This window comes from Artemia franciscana, chromosome 8, assembly GCF_032884065.1.
Source record: "Artemia franciscana chromosome 8, ASM3288406v1, whole genome shotgun sequence".
Taxonomy (NCBI): Eukaryota; Metazoa; Arthropoda; class Branchiopoda; order Anostraca; family Artemiidae; genus Artemia; species Artemia franciscana.
The window spans coordinates 3866960-3888774 of record NC_088870.1 but is presented as its reverse complement, the minus strand read 5'-3'; the positions used below and the strand labels follow the sequence as shown (position 1 = coordinate 3888774).

Here is a 21815-nt window from a genome sequence, read left to right as displayed (position 1 = left end):
GTTTTTGGCCCTTGTTTCATTACTGGAAGTTCCATTTTCCTAGCCTAACCCCTTACCAAGATAGTGAAAAGTAGATTGTCTAGAATTTACCATTAAACCATTTTGCTATTATTGTAGTTAAAAGCAAGGAATCTTAGTCATAAAATTACTTTGTTGTCCACTTCTGCTACGCCCTTTCGCGTAACATGTGACAAACTTCTGTCTTATGGTGTGCACCACCTGGTTTGCATAACTTGAGATTTGTCAGCCCCTCGAAAGAAAATGAAGTGTAACTGACCATGATTTCGATAAATCTTGATAAAGTTGATTTAATTTGATTTAATTAGAATACAGATTTTCTTCCCTACAAGGTAATATATTAAAAAGTGCCCATACAAAGGATTGTTCTCCTTAATTTATTTATTTATATTTGTATTTCGAACCGAACAGACATGGGGAATCATCTGGAAATAATGGCGTATCGCAAAAGAAAAGAAAGAAGAAAGCAATTTTTAGGAGGTAGAGCTAAAGGTGGCAAAATTGTAAAAACCACAAATTGGGTCCTTAAATTGGAAAGAATGGAAATCCAATAACAACTCTCTGATACATGAAAGTTGTTGAGGATCTAGCTTTCTATCTAATATTGTCAGAAATTCTATACTTTGTATATTTTATATGAATAATTTTTGGAGCACCTATCAGGACTGCACTTGTCACTGCCCTTCTCAACTGATTTTGACCCATAAAAAAAACTCTAGAAGTTTTATTTAGCAATCAAATGAGATTGTCTCGGCGACAATCCTTTCCAAATGAGGCAAAAATCCCTCTTTTTTAAGTCAACACTATTTTGTTAAATTTTACAAACCCACACATTTGCATTGATCATACTGTTTTGCCATTCTTACTTCAAGAGGAAACATTTTGGTTTGGCTCCAAGGGTAGGTTTATGCTGCAAGAGTACTATTGGGAGTGGGGAGATAATTCTTTTTTTTCTTTTTCTTCTTTTTTTATAATTATTGTTAGCCTTTATTTATGTATATTCTGGTATTAAGGAGTAATTGAGTGAGAGTGTTTTGTCCTTCTTTAGTTTCCGTTTTTTTTTAGTTTCTGTTTTATTTTTTTCTTATTAAATTAGATTGAGAATCAGAGGATTGCAGCCGTCCAATATCAGGCTGTTTGAGCCTTCCCCAGGGCGGTTGTGTGTATTTATAGTTTTTGTAATTTAGTAGTTAATAAAGAGAGTTCACTTAAAAAAAAAATATATTTATCATGATTAAACAAATATCACTATGGTACCGTCCTTCCCTATTTCTACCAGCCTAGGTGCTAAATCTCCTATTAGAAACACCCTGTTTTTACCTGAGACATTGTCACTGCTCACTCTGTCAATTGATTCTACAGGGGTAGATACTACTATACTTTTTAGTCATAAAATGAGCGATTAGTCTTCCATTATTAATACCTTCCCTGCCTAAACAAGACTTAACAGCTATCTTATTCATCAAGAGCCCTTATCTGTCTATGGAAAAATATCAGTTCTGAAAGTCCTAATGATTTCAACTTTAATCGTCTGAATTCGTCAGTCATAATCTCCCTACGATAGCTATTTTTTAACGTCGTTACATTCAAAGTTCCAATTTTCATCAATCAATCAATCAATATTTATTGATTCAAATTAAAAATATACAAAAACAAAATTATGCCCCAACAGAGAGCAGTGCTCGTAAGGCTGGGGCAGTACAAATATGGGGCATAGAAAAAAAACACAACGTCTCGTCATACTAATAATTCCAAAAAGAGAAAAAAAAATAAGACAAAAAAAAACATACAAGGTAGGAGATAATAGAGGAGGCCACCCCAGCGTGAGAACATCAAAGCAAAATACATACTAAAATCTATTATTAATCAATCCCGACATCCAGGCAAAGAACTATTTTTGAAATATGTTTTTTCAAAGAAAATCGACTTGTGAAACTTCGGGACATCTCTACTAAGCTAAGTTTATTTACAATATGAGGAATCTGGTATCTGATTGAGAACTTAGCTCTCTCTGATTTGATTGGCGGAAGAAGATACTTCTTGGAGCGGATGCAGTGGGCAGGAGAAGTGGGAGTCCCAATTATACCCAAATCATGGAAATAATTTGCTGAGGATTGGATATCATAATACCACATCATGCTCTTCATACTCTTCAAATATTTGAAATTCTTGTCGTTTCATATTACTGTTTTTTAATTATTAAACTCGACAAAACTGAACCACTAAAATACACCTCTCATAGGTTATTTCATTTCTAACTCGTTTTTTACTTAGTTTATTCTAAGCCCAGTATGGTACTTCAAATACACGAAGTGGAGTTCATAGTTATGAAACATTCTATAATGCATTAAAGTATTAATGCGTAAAGCCTTAGTAAAGTTTTCTATACATGTGTTTTCTAATGATACATTTTGTTCGGTTTAGTTTATTTAATTTTCATTTTAATTTTCAATTTTCAGTTTTCAATTTATTAATTTTCAATTAAATTTTAATTTTCATTTAGTTTTCAATTTGTCACATTTTGTTCGGAGCATCTTCTCTTATCTTCCTCTGTTTGTCTTTAAGCGTCGAAATAGAAGGTAAGGTAGACCGCTACAAAAAACGTAGAAAAAGAAATCGGCTCATTCCACATAATAGATTTGAACAAAAAACAGAACAATAGCATGAGGAAGGGGCACCATTTTTCCCCCAACCGTCAGCACCAATAACAAAGGCTTGGATCCCAAAACTGTTACCAGGAATCAAGATACATATCAATTCCCCCCCCCCCCCCTTCCACCAAAATTATTCTATATGTATCTGAAGGTTGAACGAATTTAATATATTGGGCGTCGAAATGCACTTTTCACGGTATCTGCTCCTGCCAACAAAATGATCGACTGCCCCTCCTTCATAAAAGCTGATGTGCGTTTACACATCAGTTTATGTAATTTCATGAATATTGAAACAAAATATTTTATTTTAATGAAGCAAAATTAATGTCAAAAACTTTTTTCCTCAATATGAAGGGAGGTATAACCCGTACCAACCTTATTCAGGTCAGTATAAATAAAGGGAGATGAGAGATTATTTTCTACCCCCCTCCATACCGTTCCTATATTTATCCTAAGGTTCATAAGAGATTTAGACGATTAGTAAACTGAAATGCACTCTCCTTAGGCATATGACACCCCTCCCCCTTCCTAAATGAGGACCTACCTCCTCTACTTCATCATAGCTGATGCGCATGCATCACTAAACATAACATTTTGAAAAATCAACTGAACTAAATTAGTTAAATCAATCTTTAAGATAAATGTCCATATTCACAGTTTCTGCAGTATGGACTAAGTGAGTTTTGAGGAACGAATGTATAACTGTATTGCATTATTTCCTCTGCATCTGGGAAGCTCGATATAGAGTTTTTTTTTTATACTTTCAAATAAATTTGCTATCTCAGAATTTTTAATCAAGGGCAACTTGGTCTTCCATGGGGCAAAATCATAATTTGGCACCAAGAATGGCAGAAAATGCTACTTTCCCGTGGCACGATCTTTTTGGTCAATTAGCTTGACTGAACCCCATCCCAATCTTGTAGGATCATTGGTTTGATACGGTCAACCATGGGGAAAAAAATCAATAAACATACATCTGTTATTTTTTCTTCTATTACAAAGAAAAATGAAAAGGCTAAATTAAAATTTTTAGTAGATTAGAGCTTCAAATCTCCACAATAGGGCTCACTATTCTATTCAAGGTTCTATAGTGCAACTATATTCAAAATTTGTTGCAAAGTTTTGTGTAAAATATAAATAGCAAGCCAACGTCTTGATTCTTATGGAGAAAAACTAAAAGAAGCTCTATAAATAATATTTTTACTGACCGACAAAAAAATTCTTGATTTGTCGGAAAAAACCTTTCCTACAAAAATTCTTCTTTTTTGTGGCAAAGGTTCAAAAGGAAACAAAAATTCTTCTTTTGCGGGAATGGTTTATCTTAAAGGTCTTCAAACTTTGGAAAATCTTTATTATCTATTTAGTAATTTCATAGGGGCTATGAACTAACTTTCATGAACTTTTCTTGGCTATGAACATGGTTATTGTGTGCAAGAAGAAAGTTAGTTCGTAGCCCCTATGAAATTACTAAATAGATAATAAAAATTTTCAGAAGTTCGAATTCCTTTGAGATAAACAAGCCCCAAAAAATGCACTTTAATCAAATATACTTTTGTACAAGGAACAGTCAAGTTGGATATTAATTTTTCAGCAAAAGGGTAAATTATTTCCTTTTTTAGTGGAATAGAGATTTTGAGTTATGTTCAAAAAGAACTGTAATATGTCTAGGGTACTCTAGAGTTTTAATAGATGAAAAGGGTTACGGGGTGGCTAATAATCACTAGGCGAGTTTTCAGAAATGGTGTAGGGTAGGGGCAAAGAGTAGGGCACTACCCCCAAAGCTTCTTTTCCTGGCGTTCACACCTGCTCAAATATGATTCAGGTTTAAACCTTTGGTTCTTAATTATGTGTGATTTGAGATTCAATCTCTGCTTCAGTGATAATATACTGAAAGCCAAAGAGACACTCAGTATAAACAAAAAACAAAAAAAAAACTGAAAAATGGGAAGGCCCCAGAACAGACAACATTTCTCCACATACGATCGTGTCTAGTCTGTGATAAAACTTAGACATTTGACTACCCTTTTTTTTTGTTCATGTGGCGAACTGAAAGGCTCCCGAAAGGTTTCAGCTCTCTGTATCCCAGCGAAGTTCATCTCGGCTTCAATGCAAGCAAGACTCCAAACTACCTCTGATATCCTACAAGAAAAATAACACATATTCCACAGAAAAACAGCACAGAAAAGTTAATAATTGTTCCATTAAAGTAGGACTTTATCCAGTGTCCATGTAAATGACCAAATTTTGATTTCTTTCCCCATATTTCGTCAAATATTATGATTTTTTTTATAAGTGAATGGGGAGAAAGGAGGGTCGTTGAGTTCGGGCCTCAGATCTAATATTAGATAGAGCTTTTACTCTGTTCGTGCTTAATATTTAATGGGATGTAGTTTCTAGTCTAGGAATACACAGTCAGATAGAACTTGAATTAAAATTGAGAGGTATTGGAATGAAACCAAAGTTTTACAGGCTAAAGAATTCTGGCTAAAAAAAAATCTAGAAGAATGTTTGTAACTGTAGTGATTATTATACTTGTAACTGGGTTTGAATAGAGAATCAATTATCTTTTCAATTCGTAATTTCGAGTGAAGTATGATATGCAAAATCAAATCAGTCACCAGTTAATGCATACATTTATGGGAGGGGAGGGGGGAAATGAAATACAAATTCCTACAACTTCAGAAGCTTATCCATTCCAGTGCCCCTACGAGGTACCGATAATAGGCTTGTGCCGGGGAAAAGAGATAGAAAAAGAAGACATGTTCGAATCAAGCACTTTTTCGGATAAATCTTTTTCACTTCGTAGTCTTTTGTAATTTTTTCCCTTCCACTTGCAAAGATGACTTGGTGTGCCAGTATTTAAGAGGGGGGATTTTGAACACCAATATTTGAATTTTCAATAATGGAGATTTCAGTAGTTGACCTGTTATGGTTTCAAGCCTTTTACAATTAAGAAATTACACTAGAATTGATTTTGATACTATAAGGCACTACATGATGGTGTTGCCATAAGGATTATAAAAACCGTGTAAATGTGAACATTAGATTTCATATCACCTTAAATAGCTCTCTATGATATTCCAGTGCCATATCAATACTGGAGAAACAAAACCAAGAAAAGGAGACTTCTTGAATATGGGCATGGGACAAGTGTTTTCGGCTCTCTCTAACAATTCCTAGAATTTGTTTCCATAAGAAACTTTTACTATTAATTTAAATAATAGCTATAATTCCCGAATCTGCATGAACGGTAATTTTTCTTATATTATAAGTGTTTTTTAAGCGTATTTTTAAGGTTTTTGCCACATTGGGCTTTATCTGCAATGGGGTACAGCTATCGCTGCAACCATGACCTTTCGGGCCCTGGGCATGAAAAATTCTGCTAATTTTAACAAAAATGGGACAAATGGATAAGTTGTTTTGTTTAGACGGGGGAAATAGTTTTACATCGAAGCGGAATAACAGAAAAGACACAGGAATTAACTAAGAAATAAAGGCCATTTCATCCGAGTTAGCTTTTATAACTTCCTACAAAACGGGTTTAATCACATTTTGTGGTGTTAGTGTTGATTTGAAGAGGGTTGATCTGAATAAGGTTGATTTGAGTTGGGTTGAGGCAGAAAGGCTTAGGATATAAATTGCGACGAAGAAACCGCCGCCTCCAACATTGGAAAATGGTTATGTACAGCCTTATAACCTTTGCTTTTTTCTCAGAAATCTTACATATGCAATTTGGTTGATTTAGTTGAAAAACTCAATAACGTAAATATTTAAAACTCAACACTCAACAGCTCAACTCAACAAACTCAAAAACTCAACAACGTAAATATTTCAGAAAATACAATTATCACTAGCTTTGACATTGTGTCAAAGCTACATCACAGCAAAAGTACACTTTATCAGGGACATACTTTTTGGAAATGGCTCCCCTCTTTAATTCATTAATAATACAATTAACCGTAGACTGAAAAGACACTCCCGTTAAATCAACGATAATTTACCATGTGAGAATCCCGATAAGCCCCAAAACATATTTTACCTCCCATATATCCCAAAAATCACTAGGAATCTTAAAAAAATATGCACACAAAATAAAATGTATGTTGTATTTAGCAATAATTTGAAAATCATAAATTTCCTAAATTCTGGTAAAGATAAGACTCCAGCTACTCACTAAAGAGGTGTATATCAGATACCATGCGACTGTGGCAAATTTTATGTAGGGAGATATCACCAGAATTTCGAGAAACGCCTACAACAGCATAAAGATGATTTCACCAAAGCTTAGGATTCTAATATTACTTCTGTTTCTTTTGATTCTGCTTTAAGCAGCCATGTTTTTGAAAATCCTACCCACAAAATACTTTTTGAAGAATCCACCCTTATTACCAATTAAATAAAAAAATTAGAAACTTCCAGTTTTTTTTAACTGGAAGTAAGGAGCGACATTAAAACTTAAAACGCACAGAAATTACTTCGTATATGAAAGAGGCTGCTACCTCATCAACGCCCCGTTCTTTACGCTAAAGTTTGACTCTTTTTCTCAATTCTTCTTTTTAAAAAAAGTAAAAAATTTTAGCGTAAAGAGCGGGGCGTTGATGAGGTAGCAGCCTCTTTCATATACAGTTCGTTGTATATTTCAAGAGCTACAGTTCGTTACCACGAACTGTTTGATGACCTAAGCATAAAGCAAGTAGATCGAGAAGCAATTGAAATCAAACTTAAGATTAATAATAATGCATCCTTAAATAGGGACTTGGGAGAATATTCACTAAATGCTCTATACACAAATTTAATTAAAAATGACCTTACAAAATATTATAAAAAAACATTAGATATTAACACAGAGCCTTTCACAATTGGACCTATAAGATCAACAGCTAAAAAATCAAGGTTGGCATTGAAAACGAGTTTTTAAAGCATTATCTTCCATTTCAATGAATTGCCTCGTTTCATTACAATTTATTTATCAGTCCTGGTTGAACTTCGCTAAGGTAAGAATGCTGGGACTGTTTAAAAAAAAATTTTTATTTTCGTGGGTTTATTTCATCCTGTTATAAGTTTTTTCTTCTTATATATTTTTTTATTGCTGAGTACGTTCATAGGACATAGGGCCAAAATATTCATTCTAATTAGTTTCCCACTGTATTGAGGAATTCCTTATTGTTCTTCTTGTTTTGGTGTTTGTGAATGTTTGGGATAAACGGGGGTTTGGTTTGAATGAGGATTGAGCTAAATGATGGTTGAATTGCAGAGAAGGTGAGCAGAAAGGAAGTTGAACAATAAGAAACAGAAATAGAAATTGTTACGTATAAGAGGGTATATTCTTCCCCTCCTCGTTACCTCTCTCTTTACGCTAAAGTATAGTATTAAGTAATTTCAAGAGAGCTAAAAATTCTAAATAAACGGCATTTGTGGTTCAGGGGTCATTCTTAAAGAATTTTTACAAAATTTGAACTTTAGTGTAAAGAGCTAGGCATTGACCACGAGGTAAAACCTTCAACCTCCATCCCCTTATATACATAATAAAGTATACGAATATAGAAGTTCTTTATGCAACTTTATTTGTAAGTTACGCACATCTATTATTAATAAAAACGTTCGTAAATAAATTACGAACGTACAAAACGTTCCGAATTACAAAACGTATTTAGCAATAATTTGAAAATCATAAATCTCCTAAATTCTGGTAAAGATAAAACTCCAGCTACTCACTAAAGAGGTTTATATCAGATACCATGCGACTGTGGCAAATTTTATGTAGGTAGATCTGACCAGAATTTCGAGAAACGCCTACAACAGCATAAAGATGATTTCACCAAAGCTTAGGATTCTAATATTACTTCTGTTTCTTTTGATTCTGCTTTAAGCAGCCATGTTTTTGAAAATCCTACCCACAAAATACTTTTTGAAGAATCCACCCTTATTACCAATTAAATAAAAAAATTAGAAACTTCCAGTTTTTTTTAACTGGAAGTAAGGAGCGACATTAAAACTTAAAACGCACAGAAATTACTTCGTATATGAAAGAGGCTGCTACCTCATCAACGCCCCGTTCTTTACGCTAAAGTTTGACTCTTTTTCTCAATTCTTCTTTTTAAAAAAAGTAAAAAATTTTAGCGTAAAGAGCGGGGCGTTGATGAGGTAGCAGCCTCTTTCATATACAGTTCGTTGTATATTTCAAGAGCTACAGTTCGTTACCACGAACTGTTTGATGACCTAAGCATAAAGCAAGTAGATCGAGAAGCAATTGAAATCAAACTTAAGATTAATAATAATGCATCCTTAAATAGGGACTTGGGAGAATATTCACTAAATGCTCTATACACAAATTTAATTAAAAATGACCTTACAAAATATTATAAAAAAACATTAGATATTAACACAGAGCCTTTCACAATTGGACCTATAAGATCAACAGCTAAAAAATCAAGGTTGGCATTGAAAACGAGTTTTTAAAGCATTATCTTCCATTTCAATGAATTGCCTCGTTTCATTACAATTTATTTATCAGTCCTGGTTGAACTTCGCTAAGGTAAGAATGCTGGGACTGTTTAAAAAAAAATTTTTATTTTCGTGGGTTTATTTCATCCTGTTATAAGTTTTTTCTTCTTATATATTTTTTTATTGCTGAGTACGTTCATAGGACATAGGGCCAAAATATTCATTCTAATTAGTTTCCCACTGTCTTGAGGAATTCCTTATTGTTCTTCTTGTTTTGGTGTTTGTGAATGTTTGGGATAAACGGGGGTTTGGTTTGAATGAGGATTGAGCTAAATGATGGTTGAATTGCAGAGAAGGTGAGCAGAAAGGAAGTTGAACAATAAGAAACAGAAATAGAAATTGTTACGTATAAGAGGGTATATTCTTCCCCTCCTCGTTACCTCTCTCTTTACGCTAAAGTATAGTATTAAGTAATTTCAAGAGAGCTAAAAATTCTAAATAAACGGCATTTGTGGTTCAGGGGTCATTCTTAAAGAATTTTTACAAAATTTGAACTTTAGTGTAAAGAGCTAGGCATTGACCACGAGGTAAAACCTTCAACCTCCATCCCCTTATATACATAATAAAGTATACGAATATAGAAGTTCTTTATGCAACTTTATTTGTAAGTTACGCACATCTATTATTAATAAAAACGTTCGTAAATAAAGTTAAAAGCTCTAGTGGCTTTTTAAGTACCCAAAAAATTGTCTCGATCCAGTGGTTCTAGATTGTCACAAGAGTGCTTATTTGAACGGAATTTTATAGTTTTATTGCCTTTATTAAGTGACCAGACTTGTTTTTTTTTTAGCTTCATTATCTACTGGTGCAAAAAATTGGTTTCAAGTATTCAAAGTAGGTGTCACGTGTCTGATTCACAACTTCGCTGTTTAATCATCTAATTCCATCCAGCTGCCGAGATATTCAACTACTTAAAGACAGTATTACAAGTATATTTAAAGACACTGTTGACATCTAGTTTATCAAATTTGTATATCCACAATATCCTGGGGGATGCAGCCCAAAATTTAAGTTAGTATGGGATAAGAGGTCTCTCTAAATATTTTTGCCATAGAAACCTTCATGGGCATTAGAATGTTTCACGTAACAGTAGAGACGCAAATCATAAGACACTATATGCTGCGAGGCTATCAAAAACGTATATGTAATATTCTCTTGAATTGATTAAGGCGTCAAGTTTTAATTAAGAAGTGGTGCCCCGGAGTTAAATAGACTCATGGCTTTACTTGGATAGGGCAGAGAGGGAGACTAAAAATATCTTCTTTTCAAAGCACCTATTCGAAATGCGGTAGAAACTTATACGGGGATTGAGCATAAAGGTAATTCAAAAGAAATTATGTGTCGTGACGCTATCAAAACAGCGCATATACAGTATCCAAAAAAATATCCATTACCAATCAGCTTAAATTTTCAAAGATTATCAGGGGCCAAGTGTGTCTCAAATCTTGCCTTTGGGGAAGGGCTAGAGAGGAAGGTCTTAAAATTTGGTCTCCAATCTGTTCGAAATATTTTGTGTTGTGACCCTAAGTTGGACTTAAATCTAACACTATTCCTTGAGAATGGTGAAGAGTGGTGTAGAGGTAAAGGAGACACATGTACTTAAGTTATCAAACTAGTGTGTAGCTATTACTGGTTATTAAAGTATGTGGAGAAAAGCCTCCAGATTGAATTAAAATTCTTAGGGTGCTTGGGTCCCAGCTCATGCAGTTGGAGCCACTTAAATATTTTTACGCCAAAGTTTTTTATTGTTTTAAAAAGTAGAACTCTGGCAGAGTCAAATTTTAGTGTCAAGAGCGGGGTATTGAGGAGAGGACAGCCCCTTTCATATACAAAATAATTTCTGTTAGTTTTAAGTTCTGATGTCGTTCTTAATTTCAGTTTAAAAAAAAAGTTTTTTATTGATTTCTGAACGTTATTGAATTAAATCAGATTTTGATTTTGGCTCATCGTACTTGATAAGATAAGATTTATTCATCACGAAACAAACATGCAATATTACATTTTACTATTCCCCCAAGGGCTCTTTGGCCTGTAAAGAAGGGGGAAAATAAATGAGTCACTTACTCAGAGTAGGAAAAATTTAAATAATCACTTACTCACTGAGAGAAGAGCAAAAAAAGAGAAGAAAAGAAAATATAAATGAAATAAAAACTATACAAAACAAAACTCAATAGACTAATAGATTGAATAGACTAAATTAATTAAGTAGAGCAGTAGATAAAATAAAATAGACTCCAATGAAAAACTAATAAATATATATGCATATACATACATACATATTCATATATATATATATATATATATATATATATATATATATATATATATATATATATATATATATATATATATATATATATATATATATATATATATATATATATATATATATATATATATATATTTACATATAAAAATAGATAAAATAACTTCTAAGAAGCCAAAGAATTTTTAATAATTTTTTTGAACAAACCGAATGAGTTCTGATCAGAGGTGATCTGATCAGTTTATTCTGATCAGAGGTGAGAGATGTCGGACAACTTAGGGGATGGGGTAGGTTACCATAAAGCTGAGAAAAAGTAAAGCATGCACACGAAAGAATATACAGTGACTCGAGATCAAGTAATGGGATAACTCTTGAACGGTTAGTTTCCTTAATGAGGTTTCTAGCTTTATTATAAACCTTAGAAAGTGGTTTTAATAGTGAAAGAAAGGTTGACATCCATACTATTGGACAGTAGGAAACGTAAGATCGTATCAAGGAGTGAAAAAGGATTTCCAAAATTGATCCACGGAAAAGAAGATCATTTACATAAATCAAAAATAGCACTGGCCCTAAAACTAATCCCTGAGGGACGCCAAAATTCACTTGTGAGGGTGAACAGAAAAGCGTACTGACAGAAATTAACCTATCATTCAAATAAGATTAAAACCAAGAAAATTACCCCTAAAAACATTACCCCTAATGCCAAAATGAGACATCTTTGATAGAAGAATTTCATGCGTTAAGGAACCGAATGCCTTGCGAATATCCAGGAATATAGCAGCTGGAATTAATCCCTAATCCAATGCAGAATGTATAAAATTCAAAAGGGTCATACAGGCATGCTCAGTGGAAATGCTCAGTTTGGCTTCATTCGGAAGCCAAATTGAAAATCATGAAGAAACTTTTTAGATTTGAGAAATTTAAGGAGACGAAAAAGCATAGCCTTTTCGAAGATTTTATTAAATACTGATAAAATTCAACCATCTGGAGACCTGAAGGGAGAGGAAAAATTAGAAAAAATGATGTATTTTTATCTTACGAGGGGGGATCGGATCTTAATGAATTTTGATATTTAGAAGGACATCGTGTCTCAGAGCTCTTATTTTAAATCCAGACAGGCATTAAGCCTCTGATTTTTTCTTTCAAATCAATCTATTGATTCTTATCGTATTCATCCCCCTACTGTAGAAGTTTCAAGCTCCTATCTAAAAAAATATGGAATTTCGTATTTTTTGCCAGAAAACATATCAAGGATGCGTGTTTACTTTTTTTTGTTTTTTTTTTACTAGGGGTGATTGTATCGACCCAGTGGTCCTAGAATTCCACAAGAGGGCTCTTTCTAACTAAAATTAAAAGTTCTGGTTTCCTTTTTCGGTGACCAAAACATCAGAGGGCACCTAGGCCCCCTCCCACACTAATTTTTTCCCCAAAATCACCAGATCAAAATTTTGAGATAGCCATTATCTGCGGACTCCCACAGTCCCCCGGGTAGGGGCTGCAAGTTACACACTTTTACCATTGTTTGCATATAGTAATGGTTATGGAGAAGTGTAAAGCCGTTTTAAGGGGGACTTTAGAGCGAGTTCAGCTTTTTTTGTCAAAAAAAAATGTCTTGAGCCATCTTAGTGACAATTTGTATAGGTCAGACCAGGTCAGCTTGTCGCCTAACTCTGTGGCATCGCCTAGTAACTGAATCGTGGCATCGCCGGTAGTAATGAAGAGAAATGAGGATTAAGATGCAACTTGTGTATTCGTAAGAGATGTATTAAACAGTAAAAACTAGTTCTTTTAGGAATGTAACAAGAAAAACAGAACGAAGAGGTAGAAATGCATAGCAGACATTTAAAACAAGGGCTTTGAGTATAGACAATAAAGCATTAACTCATCACAGTTCCTTTTTTAAAATAGTGTTTTAATAAACAGTGTCAACTTTGACAAAATCTAAAAAATTTACTAATCAAAATTTTACTTTTCATAACAACGTAGCGTATCATTCACAGTTTTAAAAGGCGATATATTTCGCTTCAATTAAAGGATTTACAATTAAAAAAAAGTCTATTTCTCCATTTCCACTTCCGCCATATCTATTCATAACACAGTCGATCTCTGCCTCGATATTTCAGTGAATATATATAATGGCTAGTCCTGTTAGTTTAGAGTCTTGTCAGTCTAGAACTCTTCGTTAGTATTTCCTCTTCTATTCATCCTAAGCTATCCGAATGAAGACCAAATTCGTCAGAAAAATATAAACTCTAATAAACAGGCATATAGGTATTTGCTTTAAAATTTACATATGAGTCAATATGCTCCTTAAAAAAAATATAATTATGTGTTTGATATTTTTGTAATTGATAGGTATAGATCGGGAATTTAAATTATCAGGGTTTTCCAGTTGCGGTAGATTTCTAATTACCTTTTTTTAATATTTAGATTTTCAGATATTCAATTCAAACGTTTAAATATCGATGCGTCTTTTGAGCCCAAAAATAAAATTTGAAATTTGACTCTCTTAATTCTCTTAAATTAATTAAGAGAATTGTCTTGTCAAATGTTTTATTTATAAACAACTAATTGTTGAAATTTGATTGGATGGCATGTATCAAAATTAGTACAAAAATCTTCATCGGTATATATAGCAGTTTAGACCTTTTTATAGACAAACATTAAATAAAAAAACTAGTTTTTTTATTTAATGTTTGTCTATAAAAAGGTCTAAACTGCTATATATACCGATGAAGATTTTTGTACTAATTTTGATACATGCCATCCAATCAAATTTCAACAATTAGTTGTTTATAAATAAAACATTTCAATTGGAAATTTCGAGTGAAGTATGATATGCAAAATCAAATCAGTCACCAGTTAATGCACACATTTATGGGAAGGGAGGGGGAAATGAAATACAAATTCCTACAGCTTCAGAAGGTTACCCATTCCAATGCCCCTACGAGGTACCGATAATAGGCTTGTGCCGGGGAAAAGAGATAGAAAAAGAAGACATGTTCGAATCAAGCACTTTTTCGGATAAATCTTTTTCACTTCGTAGTCTTTTGTAATTTTTTCCCTTCCACTTGCAAAGATGACTTGGTGTGCCAGTATTTAAGAGGGGGGATTTTGAACACCAAATGTGGATTTTCAATCATGGAGATTTCAGTAGTTGACCTGTTATGGTTTCAAGCCTTTTACAATTAAGAAATTACACTAGAATTGATTTTGATGCTATAAGGCACTACATGATGGTGTTGCCATAAGGATTATAAAAACCGTGTAAATGTGAACATTAGATTTCATATCACCTTAAATAGCTCTCTATGATATTCCAGTGCCATATCAATACTGGAGAAACACAACCAAGAAAAGGAGACTTCTTGAATATGGACATGGGACAAGTGTTTTCGGCTCTCTCTAACAGTTCCTAGAATTTGTTTCCATAAGAAACTTTTACTATTAATTTAAATAATAGCTATCATTCCTGAATCTGCATGAATGGTAATTTTTTCTTATTATATAAGTGCTTTTTTAAGCGTATCTTTAAGGTTTTTGTCACATTGGGCTTTATCTGTAATGGGCTACAGCTATCGCTGCAACCATGACCTTTCGGGCCCTGGGCATGAAAAATTCTGCTAATTTTAACAAAAATGGGACAAATGGATAACTTGTTTTTGTTTAGACGGGGTAAATAGTTTTACATCGAAGCGGTATAAAAGAAAAGACACAGGAATTAACTAAGAAATAAAGGCCATTTCATCCGAGTTAGCTTTTATAACTTCCTACAAAACGGGTTTAATCACATTTTGTGGTGTTAGTGTTGATTTGAAGAGGGTTGAGCTGAATAAGGTTGATTTGAGTTGGGTCGAGGTAGAAAGGTTTAGGCTATAAATTGCGACGAAAAAACCGCCGCCTCCAACATTGGAAAATGGTTATGTAAGGCCTTAAAACCTTTGCTTTTTTCTCAGAAATCTTACATATGCAATTTGATTGATTTAGTTGAAAAACTCAATAACGTAAATATTTAAAACTCAACACTCAACAGCTCAACTCAACAAACTCAAAAACTCAACAACGTAAATATTTCAGAAAATACAATTATCACTAGCTTTGACATTGTGTCAAAGCTACATCACAGCAAAAGTACACTTTATCAGGGACATACTTTTTGGAAATGGCTCCCTTCTTTAATTCATTAATAATACAATTAACCATAGACTGAAAAGACACTCCCGTTAAATCAACGATAATTTACCATGTGAGAATCCCGATAAGCCCCAAAACATATTTTACCTCCCATATATCCCAAAAATCACTAGGAATCTTAAAAAAATATGCACACAAAATAAAATGTATGTTGTATTTAGCAATAATTTGAAAATCATAAATTTCCTAAATTCTGGTAAAGATAAGACTCCAGCTACTCACTAAAGAGGTGTATATCAGATACCATGCGACTGTGGCAAATTTTATGTAGGGAGATATCACCAGAATTTCGAGAAACGCCTACAACAGCATAAAGATGATTTCACCAAAGCTTAGGATTCTAATATTACTTCTGTTTCTTTTGATTCTGCTTTAAGCAGCCATGTTTTTGAAAATCCTACCCACAAAATACTTTTTGAAGAATCCACCCTTATTACCAATTAAATAAAAAAATTAGAACTTCCAGTTTTTTTTTAACTGGAAGTAAGGAGCGACATTAAAACTTAAAACGCACAGAAATTACTTCGTATATGAAAGAGGCTGCTACCTCATAAACGCCCCGTTCTTTACGCTAAAGTTTGACTCTTTTTCTCAATTCTTCTTTTTAAAAAAAGTAAAAAATTTTAGCGTAAAGAGCGGGGCGTTGATGAGGTAGCAGCCTCTTTCATATACAGTTCGTTGTATATTTCAAGAGCTACAGTTCGTTACCACGAACTGTTTGATGACCTAAGCATAAAGCAAGTAGATCGAGAAGCAATTGAAATCAAACTTAAGATTAATAATAATGCATCCTTAAATAGGGACTTGGGAGAATATTCACTAAATGCTCTATACACAAATTTAATTAAAAATGACCTTACAAAATATTATAAGAAAAACATTAGATATTAACACAGAGCCTTTCACAAATGGACCTATAAGATCAACAGCTAAAAAATCAAGGTTGGCATTAGAAACGAGTTTTTAAAGCATTATCTTCCATTTCAATGAATTGCCTCGTTTCATTACAATTTATTTATCAGTCCTGGTTGAACTTCGCTAAGGTAAGAATGCTGGGACTGTTTAAAAAATTTTTTTTATTTTCGTGGGTTTATTTCATCCTGTTATAAGTTTTTTCTTCTTATATATTTTTTTATTGCTGAGTACGTTCATAGGACATAGGGCCAAAATATTCATTCTAATTAGTTTCCCACTGTCTTGAGGAATTCCTTATTGTTCTTCTTGTTTTGGTGTTTGTGAATGTTTGGGATAAACGGGGGTTTGGTTTGAATGAGGATTGAGCTAAATGATGGTTGAATTGCAGAGAAGGTGAGCAGAAAGGAAGTTGAACAATAAGAAACAGAAATAGAAATTGTTACGTATAAGAGGGTATATTCTTCCCCTCCTCGTTACCTCTCTCTTTACGCTAAAGTATAGTATTAAGTAATTTCAAGAGAGCTAAAAATTCTAAATAAACGGCATTTGTGGTTCAGGGGTCATTCTTAAAGAATTTTTACAAAATTTGAACTTTAGTGTAAAGAGCTAGGCATTGACCACGAGGTAAAACCTTCAACCTCCATCCCCTTATATACATAATAAAGTATACGAATATAGAAGTTCTTTATGCAACTTTATTTGTAAGTTACGCACATCTATTATTAATAAAAACGTTGTAAATAAAGTTAAAAGCTCTAGTGGCTTTTTAAGTACCCAAAAAATTGTCTCGATCCAGTGGTTCTAGATTGTCACAAGAGTGCTTATTTGAACGGAATTTTATAGTTTTATTGCCTTTATTAAGTGACCAGACTTGTTTTTTTTTTAGCTTCATTATCTACTGGTGCAAAAAATTGGTTTCAAGTATTCAAAGTAGGTGTCACGTGTCTGATTCACAACTTCGCTGTTTAATCATCTTATTCCATTCAGCTGCCGAGATATTCAACTACTTAAAGACAATATTACAAGTATATTTAAAGACACTGTTAACATCTAGTTTATCAAATTTGTATATCCACAATATCCTGGGGGATGCAGCCCAAAATTTAAGTTATCATGGGATAAGAGGTCTCTCTAAATATTTTTGCCATGGAAACCTTCATGGGCATTAGAATGTTTCGCGTAACAGTAGAGACGCAAATCATAAGACACTATATGCTGCGAGGCTATCAAAAAACAATATATGTAATATTCTCTTGAATTGATTAAGGCGTCAAGTTTTAATTAAGAAGTGGTGCCCCGGAGTTAAATAGACTCATGGCTTTACTTGGGTAGGGTAGAGAGGGAGACTAAAAATATCTTCTTTTCAAAGCATCTATTCAAAATGCGGTAGAACCTTATACGGGGATTGAGCATAAAGGTAATTCAAAAGAAATTATGTGTCGTGACGCTATCAAAACAGCGCATATACAGTATCCAAAAAAATATCCATTACCAATCTGCTTAAATTTTCAAAGATTATCAGGGGCCAAGTGTGTCTCAAATCTTGCCTTTGGGGAAGGGCTAGAGAGGAAGGTCTTAAAATTTGGTCTCCAATCTGTTCGAAATATTTTGTGTTGTGACCCTAAGTTGGACTTAAATCCAACACTATTCCTTGAGAATGGTGAGGAGCGGTGTAGAGGTAAAGGAGACATATGCTGTCAAGTTATCAAACTAGTGTGTAGCTATTACTGGTCATTAAAGTATATGGAGAAAAGCCTCCAGATTGAATTGAAATTCTTAGGGTGCTTGGGTCCCAGCTCATGCCGTGGGAGCCACTTAAATATTTTTACGCCAAAGTTTTTTATTGTTTTAAAAAGTAGAACTCTGGCAGAGTCAAATTTTAGTGTCAAGAGCGGGGTATTGAGGAGGGGACAGCCCCTTTCATATACAAAATAATTTCTGTTAGTTTTAAGTTCTGATGTCGTTCTTAATTTAAGTTAAAAAAAAGTTTTTTATTTATTTCTGAACGTTATTGAATTAATACAGATTTTTATTTTGGCTCATCGTACTTGATAAGATAAGATTTATTCATCACGAAACAAACATGCAATATTACATTTTATTATTCCCCCAAGGGCTCTTTGGCCTGTAAAGAAGGGGGAAAATAAAAGAGTCACTTACTCAGAGTAGAAAAAATTTAAATAATCACTTACTCACTGAGAGAAGAGCAAAAAAAGAGAAGAAAAGAAAATATAAATGAAATAAAAACTATACAAAACAAAACTCAATAGACTAATAGATTGAATAGACTAAATTAATTAAGTAGAGCAGTAGATAAAATAAAATAGACTCCAATGAAAAACTAATAAATATATATGCATATACATACATACATATTCATATATATATATATATATATATATATATATATATATATATATATATATATATATATATATATATATATATATATATATATATATATATATATATATATATATATATATATATTTACATATAAAAATAGATAAAATAACTTCTAAGAAGCCAAAGAATTTTTAATAATTTTTTTGAACAAACCGAATGAGTTCTGATCAGAGGTGATCTGATCAGTTTATTCTGATCAGAGGTGAGAGATGTCGGAAAACTTAGGGGATGGGGTAGGTCACCATAAAGCTGAGAAAAAGTAAAGCATGCACACGAAAGAATATACAGAGACTCAATATCAAGTAATGGGATAACTCTTGAACGGTTAGTTTCCTTAATGAGGTTTCTAGCTTTATTATAAACCTTAGAAAGTGGTTTTAACAGTGAAGAAAAGGTTGACATCCATACTATTGGACAGTAGGAAACGTAAGATCGTATCAAGGATTGAAAAAGGATTTCCAAAATTGATCCAGGGAAAAAAAGATCATTTACATAAATCAAAAATAGCACTGGCCCTAAAACTGATCCCTGAGGGACGCCAAAATTCACTTGTGAGGGTGAACAGAAAAGTTGATTGACAGAAATTAACCTATCATTCAAATAAGATTAAAACCAAGAGAATTACCCCTAAGAACATTACCCCTAATGCCAAAATGAGACATCTTTGATAGAAGAATTTCATGCGTTAAAGAACCGAATGCCTTGCGAATATCCAGGAATATAGCAGCCGGAATTAATCCCTAATCCAATGCAGAATGTATAAAATTCAAAAGGGTCATACAGGCATGCTCAGTGGAAATGCTCAGTTTGGCTTCATTTGGAAGCCAAATTGAAAATCATGAAGAAACTTTTTAGATTTGAGAAATTTAAGGAGACGAAAAAGCATAGCCTTTTCGAAGATTTTATTAAATACTGATAAAATTCAACCATCTGGGGGGCTGAAGGGAGAGGAAAAATTAGAAAAAATGATGTATTTTTATCTTACGAGGGGGGATCGGATCTTAATGAATTTTGATATTTAGAAGGACATCGTGTCTCAGAGCTCTTATTTTAAATCCAGACAGGCATTAAGCCTCTGATTTTTTCTTTCAAATCAATCTATTGATTCTTATCGTATTCATCCCCCTACTGTAGAAGTTTCAAGCTCCTATCTAAAAAAATATGGAATTTCGTATTTTTTGCCAGAAAACATATCAAGGATGCGTGTTTACTTTTTTTTGTTTTTTTTTACTAGGGGTGATTGTATCGACCCAGTGGTCCTAGAATTCCACAAGAGGGCTCTTTCTAACTAAAATTAAAAGTTCTGGTTTCCTTTTTCGGTGACCAAAACATCAGAGGGCACCTAGGCCCCCTCCCACACTAATTTTTTCCCCAAAATCACCAGATCAAAATTTTGAGATAGCCATTATCTGCGGACTCCCACAGTCCCCCGGGTAGGGGCTGCAAGTTACACACTTTTACCATTGTTTGCATATAGTAATGGTTATGGAGAAGTGTAAAGCCGTTTTAAGGGGGACTTTAGAGCGAGTTCAGCTTTTTTTGTCAAAAAAAAATGTCTTGAGCCATCTTAGTGACAATTTGTATAGGTCAGACCAGGTCAGCTTGTCGCCTAACTCTGTGGCATCGCCTAGTAACTGAATCGTGGCATCGCCGGTAGTAATGAAGAGTAAGAAATGAGGATTAAGATGCAACTTGTGTATTCGTAAGAGATGTATTAAACAGTAAAAACTAGTTCTTTTAGGAATGTAACAAGAAAAACAGAACGAAGAGGTAGAAATGCATAGCAGACATTTAAAACAAGGGCTTTGAGTATAGACAATAAAGCATTAACTCATCACAGTTCCTTTTTTAAAATAGTGTTGTAATAAACAGTGTCAACTTTAACAAAATCTAAAAAATTTACTAATCAAAATTTTACTTTTCATAACAACGTAGCGTATCATTCACAGTTTTAAAAGGCGATATATTTCGCTTCAATTAAAGGATTTACAATTTAAAAAAAGTCTATTTCTCCATTTCCACTTCCGCCATATCTATTCATAACACAGTCGATCTCTGCCTCGATATTTCAGTGAATATATATAATGGCTAGTCCTGTTAGTTTAGAGTCTTGTCAGTCTAGAACTCTTCGTTAGTATTTCCTCTTCTATTCATCCTAAGCTATCCGAATGAAGACCAAATTCGTCAGAAAAATATAAACTCTAATAAACAGGCATATAGGTATTTGCTTTAAAATTTACATATGAGTCAATATGCTCCTTAAAAAAAATATAATTATGTGTTTGATATTTTTGTAATTGATAGGTATAGATCGGGAATTTAAATTATCAGGGTTTTCTAGTTGCGGTAGATTTCTAATTACTTGTTTTTAATATTTAGATTTTCAGATATTCAATTCAAACGTTTAAATATCGATGCGTCTTTTGAGCCCAAAAATAAAATTTGAAATTTGACTCTCTTAATTCTCTTAAATTAATTAAGAGAATTGTCTTGTCAAATGTTTTATTTATAAACAACTAATTTTTGAAATTTGATTGGATGGCATGTATCAAAATTAGTACAAAAATCTTCATCGGTATATATAGCAGTTTAGACCTTTTTATAGACAAACATTAAATAAAAAAACTAGTTTTTTAAACTTAAAGTAAGGAGCGATATTAAAACTTAAAACGAATAGAAATTACTCCGTATATGAAATCGGTTGTCCCCTCCACAATCCCTCGCTCTTTACGCTAAAGTTTTTAATTGTTTTAAAAAGTAGAATTGTGGCAAAGAATCAAACTTTAGCGTAAAAAGCAAGGGATTGCGGAGGGGACAACCCATTTAATAAACGGAGTAATTTCTGTTTGTTTTAAGTT

General features: G+C 33.2%; 1 protein-coding gene across 3 annotated transcripts in view; it reads left to right on the top strand.

Annotated features, from left to right (window-relative positions):
• Positions 1-21815, top strand: part of LOC136029887 (serine/threonine-protein phosphatase 6 regulatory ankyrin repeat subunit B-like) — a 35782-nt gene that overhangs the window by 1012 nt on the left and 12955 nt on the right. The window contains exon 1 of one of the 3 annotated variants that reach the window (XM_065708367.1): positions 4222-4270. The exons of 1 other annotated variant lie outside the window; for it this stretch is intronic. The gene's annotated coding sequence lies outside the window, so the exon portion shown is untranslated. Of the gene's footprint in view, positions 1-4221; positions 4271-17442; positions 17577-21815 lie in introns of those variants that run through there. One more of the 3 variants, XM_065708368.1, reaches the window with a different exon arrangement.